The sequence below is a fragment of the Otolemur garnettii genome, unplaced genomic scaffold (genome assembly GCF_000181295.1).
Source record: "Otolemur garnettii isolate 467f Iridium unplaced genomic scaffold, OtoGar3 scaffold00115, whole genome shotgun sequence".
Classification (NCBI taxonomy): domain Eukaryota; kingdom Metazoa; phylum Chordata; class Mammalia; order Primates; family Galagidae; genus Otolemur; species Otolemur garnettii.
This window is the reverse complement of record NW_003852510.1, coordinates 2,526,258-2,543,953: the sequence shown is the minus strand read 5'-3', so window position 1 is coordinate 2,543,953 and position 17,696 is coordinate 2,526,258. Positions and strand designations below refer to the sequence as shown.

Below are 17,696 nucleotides of genomic sequence, written 5' to 3'. Positions count from 1 at the left end.
TTTAGCAGGCCCTGGCTGGATTTGAACCCACCACTCCTGGTGCAGGGGGTTGGCACTGTATTCATTAAACTACAAGTGCCCAGCCCAGTGTTTATTTTTTTTTTAAACAGATAAATAAAATTGACAAACCATTGGCTAGATTGACTAAGAAAAAGGGAATACCCAAATAAAATTGGAAATAAAAAAGGAGACATCACAACAGATACACAAATCACAGAAATTCAAAGAATCATTACAGACCACCATGGATTAGTATGTTAGGAAATTTAAAAACCTAGAGGAAATGGATAAATTTCTGGACACATACAACCTACCAAGATTGAACCAAGAAGAAATAGAAAACCAGAACAGACTAATAACAGGTAATGGGATTGAATCAGTAATAAAAAGTATTTTAACAAATAAGGTCCATAATGGGGTGGCTTCACTGCTGAATTCTACTGAACCTTTAAAGAATTAATACCAATTCTTCTCAAACAGTTCCAAAGGAATTGAAGCAGAGAGAATTCTTCCTAACTCATTCTAAGAGACCAGCATAACCCTGATACCAAACACAGACCAGAACACAAAATAAAGGAAGCTACAGCCAATATCTCTGATGAACATAGACACAAAATCCTCAACAAAATACTAGCAAACCAAATCTATTAACATGAAAACTATAATACACCATGACCAAGTGTGATTTGCCCCATGAGTACAAGAATGTTTAAATATATGCAAATCAATAAATGTCATTTGACAGAATGAAGAAAGAAAACCTACATGATCATCTCAAAAGATGTAGCTAAAAGATAAAATTCAATATCCCTTCATGGTAAAAACTTGGTAAATTAGATATAGAAGGACAAAACCTCAACACAATAAAGGCTATATTACAAAGCACAGCTAACATTTCTCTAAGACTTGAACAAGACAAGGATGCCTACTCTATCCACTCCTATTCAATGTAGTACTGGAAGTCCTAGCCAGAGCAATTAGGCAAGAGAAAGAAATAAAGGGCATCCACACCAGAGAGGAAGTCTAATTGTCCCTATTTGCAGATGATATGTTCTTATAGATAGAAAAATCTAAAGCATGTACCAAGAAGCTGTTAGAACTAATAGATTGATTCAATAAAGTTGTACAATACAAAGTTAATATACAAAATCAGTAACATTTCTATACACAATAAACTAGCTAAAAAGGAAAAAAGACAACCCCATGTATAATAGCCACAAAAATTAAAATATCTAGGAATAAATTTTACCAAGGAGGTGAAAGATGTCTACAAAGAAAATACTGATGAAAGAAATTGAAGAGGATACAAACAAACGGGAAGACATTCTATGTTCACAGATCCAAAGAATTAATATTGCTAAAATGACAGTGCTACTCAAAGCAATCTACAGATTCAATGTAATTTTTATTAATATTCCAGTGATGTTCTTCACGGAAATAAAATTAAAACTTTTCTAGAATGGAACTCAAAAGACTTTAGATAGCCAAAGCAATCCTAAGCAAAATAAACACAAAAACTCATAAAGCTGGAGGTGTTACCCTACTAGACCTCAAAATATACTGCAAAGCTGTAGTAACCAAAACAATATGGTACTGGCATAAAAAGACATGTGGACGAATGGAACAGATAGAGAACCCAGAAATTAGTACACATACCCACAGCCAGCTGATTTTTTTTTTTTTTGAGACAGAGCCTCAAGCTGTCCCCTTGGGTAGAGTGCCGTGGCATCACAGCTCACAGCAACCTCCAATTCCTGGGCTTAAGCAAGTCTCCTGCCTCTACCTCCCAAGTAGCTGGGACCACAGGCGCTCACCACAACGCCTGGCTATTTTTTGGTTGCAGCCATCATTGTTGTTTGGCGGGCTTGGGCTGGATTCTAACCCGCCACCTTAGGTGTATGTGCCTAGCGCCTTAGCCGCTTGAGCCACAGGCGCCAAGCCCAGCCAGCTGATTTTTGACAAAGGAGTCAAGGATGCTCCTTAGGGGAAGGGTAGTTTCGTTAGTAAATGGTGCTAGGAACAACGTGGATGTCCATATGCAGAAAAGGAAACAAGATCTCCACTTCTCATCCTATAAAAAAAAAAAAATCAAAATGGATCAAAGACCTAAATGTAAGACCCAAATGATAAGACAGAAGAAAACACAGGGGAAATATTTCAGGTCTGGGCAAAGATTTTATGGTTAAGACCTCAAAAGCACAGACAACAAATGCAAAAATAAACAAATGGGATTACATCAAAGTCAGAAGCTTCTGCACAGTAAAGGAAACAATCAACAGAGTGAAAAGGCAACTTACAGAATAGAAGAAAATAGTTGTAAATTACTTATCTAAGAGAGAATTAAGATTCAGAATATACAAGGAACTCAAATACCTCAACAGCAAATAAACAATCTGATTAAAAAATGGGCAAATGATCTGAACAGACATTTCTCAAAAGAAGACATACAAATGGCCATAAACATGAAAAAATATTTAACATCTCTAATCATCAGGGAAATGCAAATGAAAACCACAATATAGTATCTCACCTTAATTGGAATGGTTGTTATCAAAAAGAGAAGAAAACCAGTCAACCAACCCAAAACAAAACAAAACCACCTGCCCAAACCCAACAAGTGCTAGTGTGGATGCAGAGAAAAGGGAACTCATACAGTGTTGGTGGGAATATAAACGAGTATAGCCACTATGGAAAACAGTCTGGATGTTCCTCAAAATTAGAAATAGAATTGTCATACGATCTAGCAGTCCCACAACTGGGAATTTATCCAAAGGAAAACAAATCATATTGACAAGAAATTTGCACCTTTATTTTTATTGCTATTCACAATAGCTAAGATATGGAATCGACTTAGGTGTCCAACAACAGATGATAAAGAAAATGTGGTGGGAGTCTGGGTGTGTGACACACCTTTTGGGGGCAAGACCCAAATATAAGATGGGCTTTACCTAACAAATGCAATCAGTGTAGCCTGGTTTCTTGTAACCTTAATGAATTCCCCAACCAAAAAAAAAAAGTGATATATATATATATATGTATCCGATATATATATATATATATAAAACGGAATACTATTCAACTACAAAAAAATGAAATCCTGCTATTCATAGCGACATGGATGGAACTGGAGGACATTATGTTAAGTGAAATAAACCAGGAACAGAAAATTAAACACTGCATGTTCTCCTATGTAGAAGCCAAAAAAAAAGTTGATTTCACTGAAGTAAAAAGTAGAAGATACCAGAGGCTTAGAAGGGTGAGAGGAAGAGAGGGTTAGGGACAGGTTTTTGTAGGCTGCAAAATTACAGCTGGATAGGAGAATATGGTCTAGTGTTCTATGCTACTTTACGATAACTATAGTTAACAATAATGTACAGTTGCAAATAGCTGGAAAGAGGATATTGAATCTTCCAAACACAAAGAAACCATTTTTCAGATCATACCCTAATCTGATCACTATACATTATATATGGAAACATTACTATGTATCCCATGAATATGTCAGTTATTTTAATTAAATGAAATAAAATTTAAACTTTTAAAATGAAAGGACATGGGTTCAGTGTATCTGATACTGCCCTAAGGCTAAACTGAAATAACGCGTGTGTCTTAGTTGACTTTCAGGTTTCCTGGTACCTTCGGGATGAAGGAAGCTTTTAACCACTAGGTGGCACTTTTTAGCTAGAAAACTGTAAGCTCTCCTTCTGCGGCTGCCGCTGTGAAGCAGTTGCGGGGAGAACAGCAGGTGGCAGTTCTAAGAGGTAGGTTTCCAACAGAGGGAAAGGAAAAGATAACAATGAAAAGAGAGGGACTAGTAGGAGGGCAAGAGAAGAGAAAAGAAAAGAAAAGGAGAACGCGAAGAGGCATCTTGTGAAGGAAGTAGTAAAATGCCATCAGTAATTACCTCGGGATGGTGGTATCTATGGCTTTTTTTTGCTTAGCACTCATTCATTGGTTTATTCATTTACTTCACCTGTATTTAATGGGAATCAGGAATTCTGGCTGAGGATACCGTGGTAAACAAGATACTGTTTCTCTCCTCTGAGAGTTTATAGGTAAAAGTAGTTTAAAATATCTGAACCCCAAATCGACCCAGGATGGAGAGCTGGAGGTGCCCAATGGAGCGTCTGGCGCGGAGTTGGGTGGGGTAGAGAGTGGGGGGCGGCGGCCAAGCAGGACCTGAAGCCTGAATTCCAGGAGGGTCAGCGGGGACTGGGCTTTCATGGGCCTCTCCTTTATGAAGTAGAGTGGGTGAAGGTTGACACAAAGGACAAACAAGTGAAATAAAACTTTATAATAAAAATTGGGATGAATGGGTTCCAGAGAGCAGAGTACTCAAATACGTGGACACCAATCTGCAGAAACAGCCAGAACTTAAAGAAGCCATTCAGGAGCAGTAGGCAGTGGGAAGATGAGAGCGGCCGCCCCAGGGAAGAAGACGTCTGGTCTGCAACAGAAAAAAGCTGACGTGAAAACAAAGAAGAACAAGCAGAAAACACCTGGAAACGGAGATGGGGACAGTACCAGTGAGACACCACAACCTCCTCGGAAGAAAGGGCCCAGGTAGATCCTACTGTTGAAAATGAAGAAACATTCATGAACAGAGTTCAAGTTAAAGATTCCTGAAGCGCTAAAACCAAGGCTTGGGTTGTTGATGATTAGGACTTAATCACCAGGCAAAACCAGCTCTTTTATCTTCCTGCTAAGAAGAATGTGGATTCCTTTCTGGAGGATTATGCAAATTACAGGAAATCTGGTGGAAACAGAGATAATAAGGAGTATGCTGTTAATGAAGTTGTGGCAGGGATAAAAGGATACTTCAATGTAATGTTGGGCACTCAGCTCCTGTACACAATTGAGAGACCGCAGTCTGCTGAAATTCTTGCAGATCACCCTGATGAGCCCATGTCCCACGGAGCACTGCATCTACTGAGATTATTTGTACGAATTGGAGCAATGTTGGCCTATACACTTCGGCTGAGAAGAGCCTTGCTTCATTACTGAACTATCTTCATGATTTCCTAAAGTACCTGGCAAAGAATTCTGCAACTTTGTTTAGGGCCAGTGATTATAAAGTGGCTCCTCCGGAGTACCAGGAGAAGGTACTCAAGATGCTCTCACTCTTACATGTTTGGATTTCTGTAAACATATTTTTGGTCTTAGTCTTTCTCTTGTACAAATGATGTACTTTGAAGATGTTAGTGTATAACAGAATTGATGTTTCAGTTTGATTTTTAAAAGAAAATAAAAGGGGTTATAGCTAAAAAAAAATCAGCTTAAAATCTTGATCTCCTTGTGTATATTAAATAATACAGGAAAGAATACTTTTAGTTTTTTTTTTTTTTCCTTATTTCTATTTCATTACCCTATCAGAAAAGATTTTTTGGAATTAAAAAGCTCTTGTTGACATACTTTGAAAATTAGCTCCTTGAGGGCAGAGAATATATGTTATTCAGGACTCTGGAACATGTAGCTCAATACCCGAGTCTTATTAAGGGGGTGAGATGTGGTGTCTGTGTGTTCAATGAATGGTGGGATAAGCTTGGAAACTTCACACCTGGCTGTAGTCTACAGCCTTCTTGGCTGTTTGTGGAATTTAACTTTGAAGACTTTCCTGACAACACCATACTCTCTCTTCTACTATATACCACATCACCATCATTGCCTGTATCAAAGGTATTCTGTGTTTTTCTACAAGGATAATTCTTTTGTAGTAAAGTCCATTTCTAATTTAATTCATTTATGTAGTCTCAGCTTTTGGCAGGTGATGAGTGTGGCAATAAATTTTAGTTAAATGAATCAATAAATCTGACAAGTTATAGGGTAATTGGGATAAGGTAGCTTTGTAAAGGGATTCTTTCTGAGAGGGTTAATTTTTGCATATATTAGAAAGAGGTTCCTTCAACACTTTTTACATTCATGAGGATGTGTAGGCAGTTACTTTGAAGTGTAAGATATGGTGCACTTTCAAAGATAACACGAAGACATAATAGTTGTAAGATAGGGATGGATTTATAGTGTCACAATTCTGTAAACATAACTTTTAAATTTTAATGTGGGTTCTGATGCTTCATCTTGGATAAACAACACAACAATAGTCTTCTTATCTCTAAAGTAGATCTCTAAATTGATGACACCTATTATTTAGTACTTCAGGCCTAGGGCCTGCTGAGGACTTCATCTTATGAGCATTGGAACTAAGTCATAGTCAAGTAGAGAAATAAAAGATGGGCAGAGAGAGACTTCACTGTGATGGAATTCTACTATATCAGAGGATAGTGTCAGTGAAACAGTGTCTATCTGTTGAATGCCAGAATTTTCATATTCAAAAATACATATTAGCAAAAAAAAAAAAAAAAAAACCTATTTGCAGTCATGCTCCATTTCCATCTCCCCCAGCCTGTGACAACCATTCTTTCTGTCTCTATAGATTTGCCTATTCTGGAAGTTTCATAAAAATGAATCATAATTTTTTTTTGTGACTGTAGTCTTTCATTTAGCATAAATATCAAAATTCATCAGGTTGTAGAATGTTATAAGTACTCTTCATTACTTTTTATTGCCAAATAATACACTATTTTATGAATATAATTCATTTTGTTTATCCGTTTATTGGTTGATGAACATTTGGCTTATTTTCACTTTTTGATTACGATGAATAATGTGGTTACAAGCATCCATGTAGAAGTTTTTGTAGGGTCATATATTTTCATTTCTCTTGAATTATAATCAAGAGTGGAATTGCCGGATTGTATCGCAACTCTGTGTTTAATATTTTGAGGTACTGACAAACTGTTTTCCAAAGTTGATTCACCATTTTACAGTTCCAACAGCAATGAGTTAGGGTCCAGTTTCTCCACATCCTCACTAAAACTTGTTATTGTCTTTTATTTTTTTATTTTTTATTTTTTTGAGACAGAGCCTCAAGCTGTCCCCCTGGGCAGAGTGCCATGGCATTACAGCTCACAGCAACCTCCAACTCCTGGGCTCTAGTGATCCTCCTGCCTCCGCCTCCCAAGTAGCTGGGACCACAGGTGCCCGCCACAACGCCCGGCTATTTTTTTTTTGGTTGCAGCCATTATTGTTGTTTGGCGGGTCCGGGCTGGGGATTCGAACCCGCCACCTTAGGTGTACGTGGCTGGCGCCTTAGCTGGTTGAGCTATAGGCACCAAGCCGTCTTTTATTTTTTTTAATTAAAATCGTCCTAGTAGTAGGTATGAAATAGTTATCTCATTGTGGGTTTTGTGTTTCTCTAGTGGCTAACGATGTTGAGAATCTTTTCAAGTACTTATTGACCTTTTTTTTTTTTGAGACAGAGTCTCACTTTGTCACCCTGGGTAGAGTGCTGTGGTGTCACAGCTCACAGCAACCTCCAATTCTTGGGCCTAAGTGATTCTCTTGCTTGAGCTTCCCAAGTAGATGGGATTATAGGCACACAGCACAACACCTGGCTATTTTTTGGTTGTAGTTGTCATTGTTGTTTGGCAGGCCTGGGCTGGATTTGAACCTGCCAGCTCTGGTGTATGTGGCTGGCGCCCTATCCACTGAGCTATAGGTGTCAAGCCCTTTTGCCTACTTTTAATTGGGGTGTTTGTCTTTTTATTATTGTGTTGTAAGAGCTCATTTTATATTTTAGATAAAAGTCTCTTAATAGATACTTGATTTTCAAATATTTTCTTCCATTCTGTCCTTTTGCTTTTTTGACAGTGTTCTTTGAAGCAGAAATAAGTTTTAAGCATGTATAAATGTTTATGACATGATTTGAAATAAGATACTTTAGAAATACTGCAGTGTGTGTTTGGTTATGTGAATTAGGTTACCTTGAGGGGATAACAATATCATCTGTTATTGAAACTCAAAGACACAACTTATATCAGTATGTAATACAATTATAGGAATTGTACAAAAAAGAACAGGAACTTCTAAGAGTGAAAAGTAATGTCCTTTAGCACATAACACACCTTGTTCTAACTATTTTTGTGTTATCCTAATTACAAGCTAGTTAGAGAAATGCTAGAGATTGGGATAGGGACAAAAGAATAGTTGTTTCTTTTTGTGGCTCATGCAAAATATGCTATTAGAGATATAGCTAAGAAACAAAACAAAAAACAATAAAGGACCGAGTGGTTCTAACAAAGATAGTTCTACTTTTGTGAAGTTACCATCAGGGAAATGCTCTTGCAATTGATCAACACCATAGAAGCTGCAAGCTGTGTCTTTCTTGTACTTTAGGTATAGTGAGAGTAACCTGTTGGCAATAAAAACTCATGTTTAGTGGACAGAGGGAGGTAGGTGGGGAAAATGAAATGTTTCTTTGGCCCAGTATGAATGGAGATGTTTCCCCACTAGTAATTGAGACAGACTGCCTGGGTAAACATGGAGTTGCCTACTGAAATGACTGTGCTCACTTGCCCACCTTGTGGCCTGGCCTCTTCTTATTTTTTTCAAGAGCATTGTTAGACCCCTTTTCACAGCTTCAGCTTGCCGCAGTGCTAATAGTGGAGGTATCTGTAAAGTGGACTTGGAAGTTGAGGTAGATTAAGAAATGATCATATCTGGCAAGTTATAGGCACAGATAAAGTGATTTTTTTTTCTTTTGTTTGTTAGAGGCTTGAAATAGATACTAATAGCCTTCTGGCAAAGATGTCCATCTTTGAGGACCCCTGCTCTAGAGCTTTAAAATTTTTTTAATTTTCATTTTTTTAACTCTAGAAGAACTAGTTCTAGAGTACAGCTAACATTTATGTGAACAGTTCCTTAAACTTTGCTTCTTCAAGTATAACTGCTAAATCTTTTGGAATAACAATGCAGTTGTCCCTTAAGAAAGATCCTTCAGTGATGTTGATTGACTGGCTTAAAGTCTTCAGACACTTTCTCCCCTGACTCCTCTCTAGATCCTAAAAGATAATTCAGATCTTCTTAATATTATGGTTTGAGCAGAATGAAGAGGCAAGTCAGAGACGTTTTCTAATACTAATACTTTTTGGAGAGGTCATACAACTCAATTGTGAATCTAAAGTGGCAATAACTATTTCAAGTTTTGCTCCTTCAAACTGATGGATGAATTTGTAATCATAAGTATATTGTGTAATGGTGACATAATTGAGAGCTCAGGTTTATCCTTTAGAACCCAGCTCCCAAGAGACCTGTGTTCAGTACATTAAAGATACCTTAAGGTGGTTGTGAAACTCCTTCCTGTGAAATAGCAGGGACTTCTCAGTCAATGTGTATATCGTTTGCTTTGTAGATAGATGGTGCTGTCCTTGATGTCTCACTGTTACATTGCCACCTGTGGTTAAGAATGGCTCAAATACTATTAAATCAAACTTCCAGATGTGATAATGTGCTCTCCCAGACTGACTTCTTAGTACTGTATGACTCTTGAGGAAATGATCTCATTTGATAATTGCAGTACCACCTGAGATTTTTATCTAGGGTGTGATGAAGTGGCATAGTAATTGTTACATTGATTTACAGTCTGAGGAGATAACTTGGTAAACTAGGACCTGCGATAGGTAACTGGTAAACTAGGGCCTGCGATAGGTAACTGGTAAACTAGGGCCTGCAATAGAAGGTCTGTTATATAAGAAAAATCGTGACCAAAAGAGCAATGTTTGTTGTTGTTGACTGACTGTGAAACATTTAAGGTCAATGTTTGTTGTTGACTGACTGTGAAACATTTAAGGTATCTGGGCTCTAATTTGAAAGATTAGTTGAAAAAAGAATGATTTGATATTAGAACAAGTAAGATTTAATTCCTTATCTTGAAGTACTTGAAATAGAGGTGGTGAAATAGGTATATAGGCAGATAGGTTTTTTGTGTGTGTTACATCAGATAAGGGCTTTGCTTTCTTTTTCCCCCTCTAAGGTGGAAGCACACACACGAGGGAGCAAAAGGAGGGATTACTGAATCTGTTTTAGGTCTAGATATGTGCCCAGTGTGTGATATCTGTCATCTTCCTTTAGGATGTAAGCTTTAAAAAGATATAGGAGAAATTATGTGTGCTTTTGTATAGATCCTTGCATAAATTAGATAGTGTATATAAAATTGACAGTGTAAGAGAAATACTAAATTCCTGTTTAAAAAGAAAACTTCAACAACTGTGGCAAAACTATTTTTTAAAAAAGGCATAATTCAGAGTAGTGATGATCACTGGGAAGGAGGCAGGAAGGTGAGATTGGATAGGGGCCTGTGTGTAAGTGGGATCGTGTTTATTCAGCTTGGGTTGCTGTTACAAAGCACCACGGACTGGGTAGTTTAAACAACACACCTTTATTTCGCACAGTTCTGGAGGCTGGCAGTCTGAGCTGAGGTGCCAGCATAGTGAGCTTCTTGGTGAGCACCCTGTACCTGTTGTGCCCTCATGTTGCTGTTCCCATCATGGGGCTCACCTTCAAGATCTGATCTAAGCCTAAGAACCTCCTAGAAGGCCATATGCCCAAACTCCATTACATTGGAAGACAGGATTTCACTGTATGGATTTTGGAGGGGGCAGGGGGCACAAAAATTTAGTCCATAGCAGACTGGAAATATTGTAATTCATAAATTGGGTGAATTCATGTAGAACATTAAGATGTTCTAGAACAAGGCTTCGTAACCCACGTAGTATATATGTTCCTCTGTATTTATGAAATGTTACATAGTTCTAAAAATCAAGATATTTTAGTAATTAAACATTTCCTAATCTGAACTTCATAGTTCAAAGCTTTTGCTTACATTAACAATTTGGGAGAAAAAGCTCAACTCACCCAGTTAGCCAAACTAGCTTTTTGCTCTCTTTCTACTTTGTTCATTCATTCGTCTATATTTTACTTAATTCTTGAAACAGAATAACAATAATGTACAAGTCTTTTCACATGGCCTGCTTGCTTCTCTGCCCTGTGAGCTGCATGTACTTTGTCTACAACCCCACTCCTAAGTCAAATGGATTCTGTCTGGGCTGCCTAGCCACATATAAGTATTCATTTCTTAAGTGTGTGTATTTATCTGTATTTAATCATGTTTCTCTTAAAGGTTTTTGTAGTGTTTCCCTCTTTTCTGGGCAGTTTTGGAATTGAGGGTCATCAGTAGGGAAAAAACCCAGAAAAATCCCATTTCCTCTTTCTTCTATGTCCTATATTATACAAATGTTTACTGAAAATAGCACCAATTTTCTGGGAAAGGTCTTGACTGAGACTTTTCTCACCCTCAGTGTTTCCTTCTCACAACTTGGTCATGTGCTTGCTCAAGCCTGGCTTATGAACCGTGTAGAATATTTATGGGGTTTTGTTTTTTAAGCCCTACACTGTGCACATGATGCAGTATTTAATTTGGAATGAGCTCTGAGTTTAGTCACACGTGCTTCTTGTGGTGTTTATCTTGGAATCCACAAGTAGGAGGGAAGTATTTTTGCATTTTATACATCTGGACATTGTTCATGGTACTTCTGTGACTTGGGAATTCTACATGGGGCAAACTCCAAAGAACAGTATTAAAAATAACATAGAGTTATAATGACATCTGAGTCAAAACCCTTGAGATGTTGATCCCAGCAGAGTTTGCTTTTGAGGCGGTGAACTTTTTCAGTTGTGTGGTTCACTGTTGGCCTGAGTAGAAGGTCGGAATTACAAGGTTACCTGACACCCTTGCGTGTAGACTAATGGGCTTGCAGACATTTTGGAAGTCTACAGCAGATTTGGCTTTTCGGGGAGAGGATTTTGCTTTGGTTTGCACAGGGTAGGAAAAGTAAAGTGAATTCTGCTCGCCACTGCTGGGCTCCCCGGGAGGGTCTCTCCATTCACACTCTTCATCCTGCCTTATTCCATCCAGTTCATTGCTGAAAGTTGACCCTGAGAACACTGTCGGCTTGTGTCAGGACTAGGGGATTTAGTAACCTTATCCTTTTCCTGATTTCCCATGAGAAGCTATTGTTTTCAACAGGATTGGATGTAGTATATAGTACAGGACCTCCTCTTGACCAGGGGTCTGCGAGGGTGGAAAAAGTGGGAAGGGATGTGCAGAACCTTGCAAACCTCTTTGAGTGAGTTTGCATATGGACAGTATTGCTTTTTGGCCCCAGCCTAATTTTCTTTCATTCACATGTCTCATCTTTTATGCAGCTGCAGAGAACAGGCTGGGAAAGCAGAATGAAAGCGTCAAACAGATTTGCACTTGAATAAAAGAAAGAGTGATTTCACTTGTTCAGAGTACTGACCAGTTTGGGAAGAAAGCTGTTTGCTTTTTTACTTTCTGGTTAAGGATTGTTTGCTTTCTCTTTTTAAATGTAATAAAGAGAGGAAAAGCTAATAAAGTAGTTGGACCTGCAGGTTATAATTTATAGAGAATTTTCAAATGTGTTTAATAAGTGCTCTTATATGATTACAACAGAAATAAATAATTGGAGGGGAAAGGTTAAAGTCCTGTTGAGGTTTAAGAATCAGTGCAGTAAGAGGCCGCGTGCTTGGATCCCACAACTAGGAGCTGTTTCTCTTCCCTGGTTTCTTTGGCCTTTCCTCTGGGATTTTTTTGCCTCTTTACTTTCGTAATACATTTTGCAACTTTTAGTTTAAAAAATACCCATTGAAGTTTAAACTTTTAGTAAATAAACTCATCTTCTGTCCTATGATGGAAATCATAACGTAGCAGAGAATAGCTTGACTTCATCTGGAGAAAGGTTAATGGTAGGAACCCCAAGGGTGATATACCAAAGTCGTGCTTGTTTAGTGTTTTAATGACTCCGAAAGGAAATGGTGAAATCTGCTGATGACACCAAATTGTTTTTGCTGATCCAAACAGGGATTTCTGGGAAGCTTCTTCAGAGTATTTTGAATAGTAGAATTGGGCAACGTGGTGGTAGACACACTGAACTTTTAGCATAAAAGTTTATGTGAAGTAGCCAGAGTAACGTCAATGCACTGAAGTTACAAAGCCTTCCAAGTTCTCTGAGAGGAACACTGTGGGGTCTCCATAGAAGACCTGGCTTTGATTCCTATCATGAAAGGAAGACTTAGGACAAAGAACATTTTGGTATATAGGAAATGAAAACTACCATGGCAGTAGTTGGAATAATAAAGTGCAGCAATTTAAAAATATGGTGTCTGGGGCGTCACCTATGCTCAAAGGAGTAAGGTGCCGGCCCCATATGCTGGAGGTGGTGGGTTCAAACCCAGCCCTGGCCAAAAACTGCAAAAAGTAAATAAATAAATAAAATACCAAAAAAATAAAAAATAAAAATATGGTGTCTGAGTTTCTTTTTTAATGTCAGCAGTAATATATTATTTTTCTTTTCTTTTTATTTCATAGTTCAGTAAGCTAAGAAATAGCAATATATCTAAATAGGTGCTATTTCTCTTAAAATGGTTGGGAGATATTCTACACTTATTTTATTTATCTTCCTTTTTTGATATTTTTTGACAGTTTTCTGTAGCATTTAATTTTGTAGCTTGTTTAGAATTTTGAAATCTCCAACTATCAATTTGAGGAAAGTGTGATGAATAAGATGGGTAGTCAAACTAAATAATTGATTTAAAATATAACTGAAATATAAAGTAGTAAGACTTTTTTTATTGCTTCTAAAACTGATTTTGAAAGAAATTACCAATGAGAAATCGCAAAAATAGTTGTGTAATAGTAGTATTAGATTAAGTTTTTAGACATAAAGGTTATAGAGGTTTATGAAAATACTTGTTTTATTGCATTATAGACATGCCATGTTATAAGTGATCATCTCTTTAAATTTTTTCTTTATGCCCTCCAAGAGTACTCTTGGGGGAAAGCAGGTGGTTTGTATAGTGATATTTTCTGGTTAACGCCAACATTTATGTAATGAAAAATATCCTGGAGGTTAAAAAAATAAGAGAGGCACTGTCATAGGGACCCTGGGCTGATCATCTATATTTATATCCATCTGTCCATCATCCATCCAGTTATAAAGAACAGTGAATCACAGCCCCTCCCCTCAAGGTGCTTGGTTTTATTTGCATGGCGGTATAGCCATGTGAAACAAATAAGTAACAGCCAATTGTACCCATATGAGTGGAGTATGTCAGTGGTTTTCAAGCTTCATCTATGGGAACCTGTATTTGGAGTAAATGGATAGGATCAGAATGGTGCTGAATCCCTGCTTCCTCTGCCCTCCTCCTTAATGAGCATCCTAGGAGTAACTTTTTTTTTTCTTAAGAAACAAAGTCTCATTCTCTCATCCAGACTGGTGTGCAGTAGCACAATTATAGCTCACTATCAACTCAAACTCCTGAGCTCAATGGATCCTCCTGCATTAGCCTCCCAAGTATCTGGGACTATAATAACATGCCACCATGTCTGGTTAAATTTTTAATTTTTTCTAGAGTCAAAGTCTTGCTATGTTGCCCAGGCTGGTCTCAAACACAAAATAATTTTCAATTACACTTCTGTCTTTAGAACTACCCAGGACAAATTCTATGTCATGGTTTATGTTGATGCATTTTGACAACATTCTGTCTTTTTAGGCTTTTGGGAGTATATATCCATTTTAGAAAGTATTGCTTTATACAGAGAATATGTTAAAATATTGGTCTATACTCTGAAGATTCTGATTTGATGTATCTGATTTGCAATTTGAAATCTTTGTTTTTATTATAACAAGGGTCCCCAGTGATTCTGACACAGCTAGTCTGGGCCCTTGCATTTAGAACCATGAAGCTGTATTTATTCTTGTGCTATCCATAACCACTTTACTAAAAAAAAAAAAAGCAGGCCAATACTCTGAAATGGAGATGATAATTAACGGTACCTACCTTAAACGTTATTGTAAAGATTAAATGAGGTATTAGGTGAAAATAACTTAGAACATTATATCACAAAGTAAGTCCTCAATAAAGGTTATTTTTATTGTAATTGTCTCTTTAATGTTTTGAGGTAGACATTTTCCCTGTTGTGATCCTTGTTTTGTAATGAATTCAGGCCTACTTAGAAAGGGAGTAAAAAGAAAGCAGGCCAAATGGTTGCTGAGACACTAGGATGTGAGTGGAGATGGATATAGATTGTGTGTGTGTGTGTGTAGGCAGTTATTTATATCTATTCTCTTTGGGTTTTTTTCAAATAGGACTTAAAGGTGGCAAATTCTAAATTGACTGCCCTTCTCATTTCCACAGCATTTTGGGATAAAACCAACAAAAGTGATGTTGATCACTTTTGATCTGAACAGACACAGTAGATGGCGCTTTAGACTTAGTATTTAAAGAAAAGAGCACTAGGAGGAGAAAGAGAGCTAAAACACATTTTAATCACTCTTTCTCCACTAAGACAATTTCATCTTAAGAGTAAAGATTTTTTTTTTTTTTTTGGACACAGTTGGAGAATAATCTTAGCAAAAATAAATCTCCCAGTTGCTATGTTTGTGCCAGGTTTGTCACTTGGAAAGTATTAGTTGTGTTTTAGCCACAAATATATAAGGAAGTTATTTTCTTTCAAAACATTGCCTTATTTATGTGTGTGGGTATTTTCTTTTCTTTTCTTTTTTTGGCTGTCTTTGTCTATGTATTTTAATATTTCTGCTTCTAGTTTTTTTTTTGACCCTTTATTGTTATTTTATAAACGTGTTTGTAAAGTTAATTTGAGTTACATCAACATGACAATAATGTAGTCATAGTTTAAAACTCAGCTATTTCTTTTAAACAGGTCTTAAAATATAGGTTCCACGTTAAAGAATAACATGGCATTTTTGATACTACTAAGTGTGCTCTCAGTACGAACTATATGAGAATTATTTCCCTTTTCTAGGTAAATAAACTGTGCCAAGCTCACATACCTAGTGGTTTAAGTAGTGGCTGCTGCAAGAATTTCATCAGTACATTAAAAATTTATATATTTTTTAGCACCTACTGTGTGCCAGGAAACAAAGACCAAATATCTAAAGCAAGAAGGTGTTTGTAGTGGGTGTGCCAGGCATGCTAAGTGCTGGGCATACTATAGCAGGCAAAGCTGACTTGGGCCCTGCCCTGATGGACCTTATAATTATTAGATACTTAATCAGGGTTTCTTTGAAATCTGCTGAATTGAGAGTGGGTCAGGAAGATGAATTTTGTGATTGTTGAATAGGCCAGGGAGCTCTTTCACTAAAAGGAGAGAAAGAATTATACCTACCTTCAATGTATTTATATATTAAAATATTTTTTAGGTATATTTATTATAGCCTGAAGGGAAAAGCAAGACTTTCCTTCTCCTTCTAACTCTAACAGTTAAATGATGATACCAACAACCACCACAACAATAATAAGAAAGCATAAGCTAAACTGGCTTTGAGGTGAGAAGAAGAGGGACAATCCGGTTATACTAGAAGGTCAAAAAGTTCCACTGACTAAATAATATTAAAATATCTGAAGCCAGAACCTGTTAATAGTAAGTGCCTGAGAGAATAATGTATTTGGTACACAATCTGAGAGATTGTAACTTCTAGATGGCTTTTCTGATGCCACTTGTTGGGACCATTTGGTGTACACCCCCCTTGTAGCACCCCAAATTGCCAAATACTCCTTTTGTATTGGGACATTTAACATTTTCCTTTCAATTGATTTTTCTTTAAAAAGTTTTGCTTTATTATTTTTACATATGACATCAAACGCCTGTGATGTTGAAGGGTATGTGATTGATGAGGCAACAAAGACCAAGGGTTTTAAATTGAGGTCCATGACTGGGCTTTAAAGACTATAGTATGTCTCTGTGGAACTCCTGGAGTTGCGCAAAATTTTATTTGTATGTACATAGGAGAATTATTCTGGGAAAAAAGTTCATAGCCTTCATAAGATTCTCAATGAGTTTCCTGACCCATAGTTATAATTATGACTTTACCCAAAGGAATCTTCAAGATTCACTCCAGTTCAGGATTGTGCAAAGAGAACTCTCTTCCCAAATAGGGATCTTGGAGAAGGCGGGGCTGTTTTGGTTCTTTCTCTCTCTCTCTTTTTTTAAGAGACAGGATCTCCCTCCGTCACATAGTCACACAGGTTCGAGTGCATTGGCGTCATCATAGTTTGCTGTTGGTTCCTTTTAAGGACTGCAGTCTTGAGAGTCTGAGTGAATTTGGGATTTGAAAGTATGAGTTTAACAATGGAGTTTTGGAACTCTAGCTCTCAGTAGGATATCCTGTTTTGAATTGAAGGATATCTTTTGGGGAATTTGAAAGTATTTCTTTCTAATTCAACCTTTAATCAGTTGAATGGTTATTTTTAGAAAATGAAATGAAAGGAGTTGGACAGGAGAAAAAGTTGTTATATCTTCTCAGTGGAATAAAAACTTAAAGAAATTGATTCCTAAACTAGAATTAATAAATTTTATATTTCATCACTAGCTAAAATAGTTCCTTTATATCAGACAAAAGTCTTTCATGGGTCCTCAAACTTTTTTTTTTTTTTAAATTAAATCATAGCTGTGTACATTAATGGAGTCATGGGGTACAGTGTGCTGGTTTTATATACAATTTGAAATATTTTCATCAAACTAGTTAACATAGCCTTCATGGCACTTTCTTAGTTATTGTGTTAAGACATTTATATTCTACATTTAGAAAGATTCACATGCACCCTTGTAAAATGAACCATAGGTGTGGTCCTACCAATCACCCTCCCTCCACCCATCCTCCCCTCTCCTCGGCCCTCCCTCTCCCCTTTCCCTATATTCTTGGGCTATATTGGGTTATAGCTTTCATATGAAAGCTATAAATTAATTTCATAGTAGGCCT

General features: G+C 37.1%; 1 protein-coding gene and 1 pseudogene across 1 annotated transcript in view; both read left to right on the top strand.

Moving 5' to 3' along the window:
• Nucleotides 1–15,155, top strand: part of LOC105887749 — a 36,859-nt pseudogene extending 21,704 nt beyond the window's left edge.
• The window catches only part of RAD51B (RAD51 paralog B), a 647,586-nt gene that overhangs the window by 70,536 nt on the left and 559,354 nt on the right, over nucleotides 1–17,696 (top strand). The window lies entirely within an intron of this gene.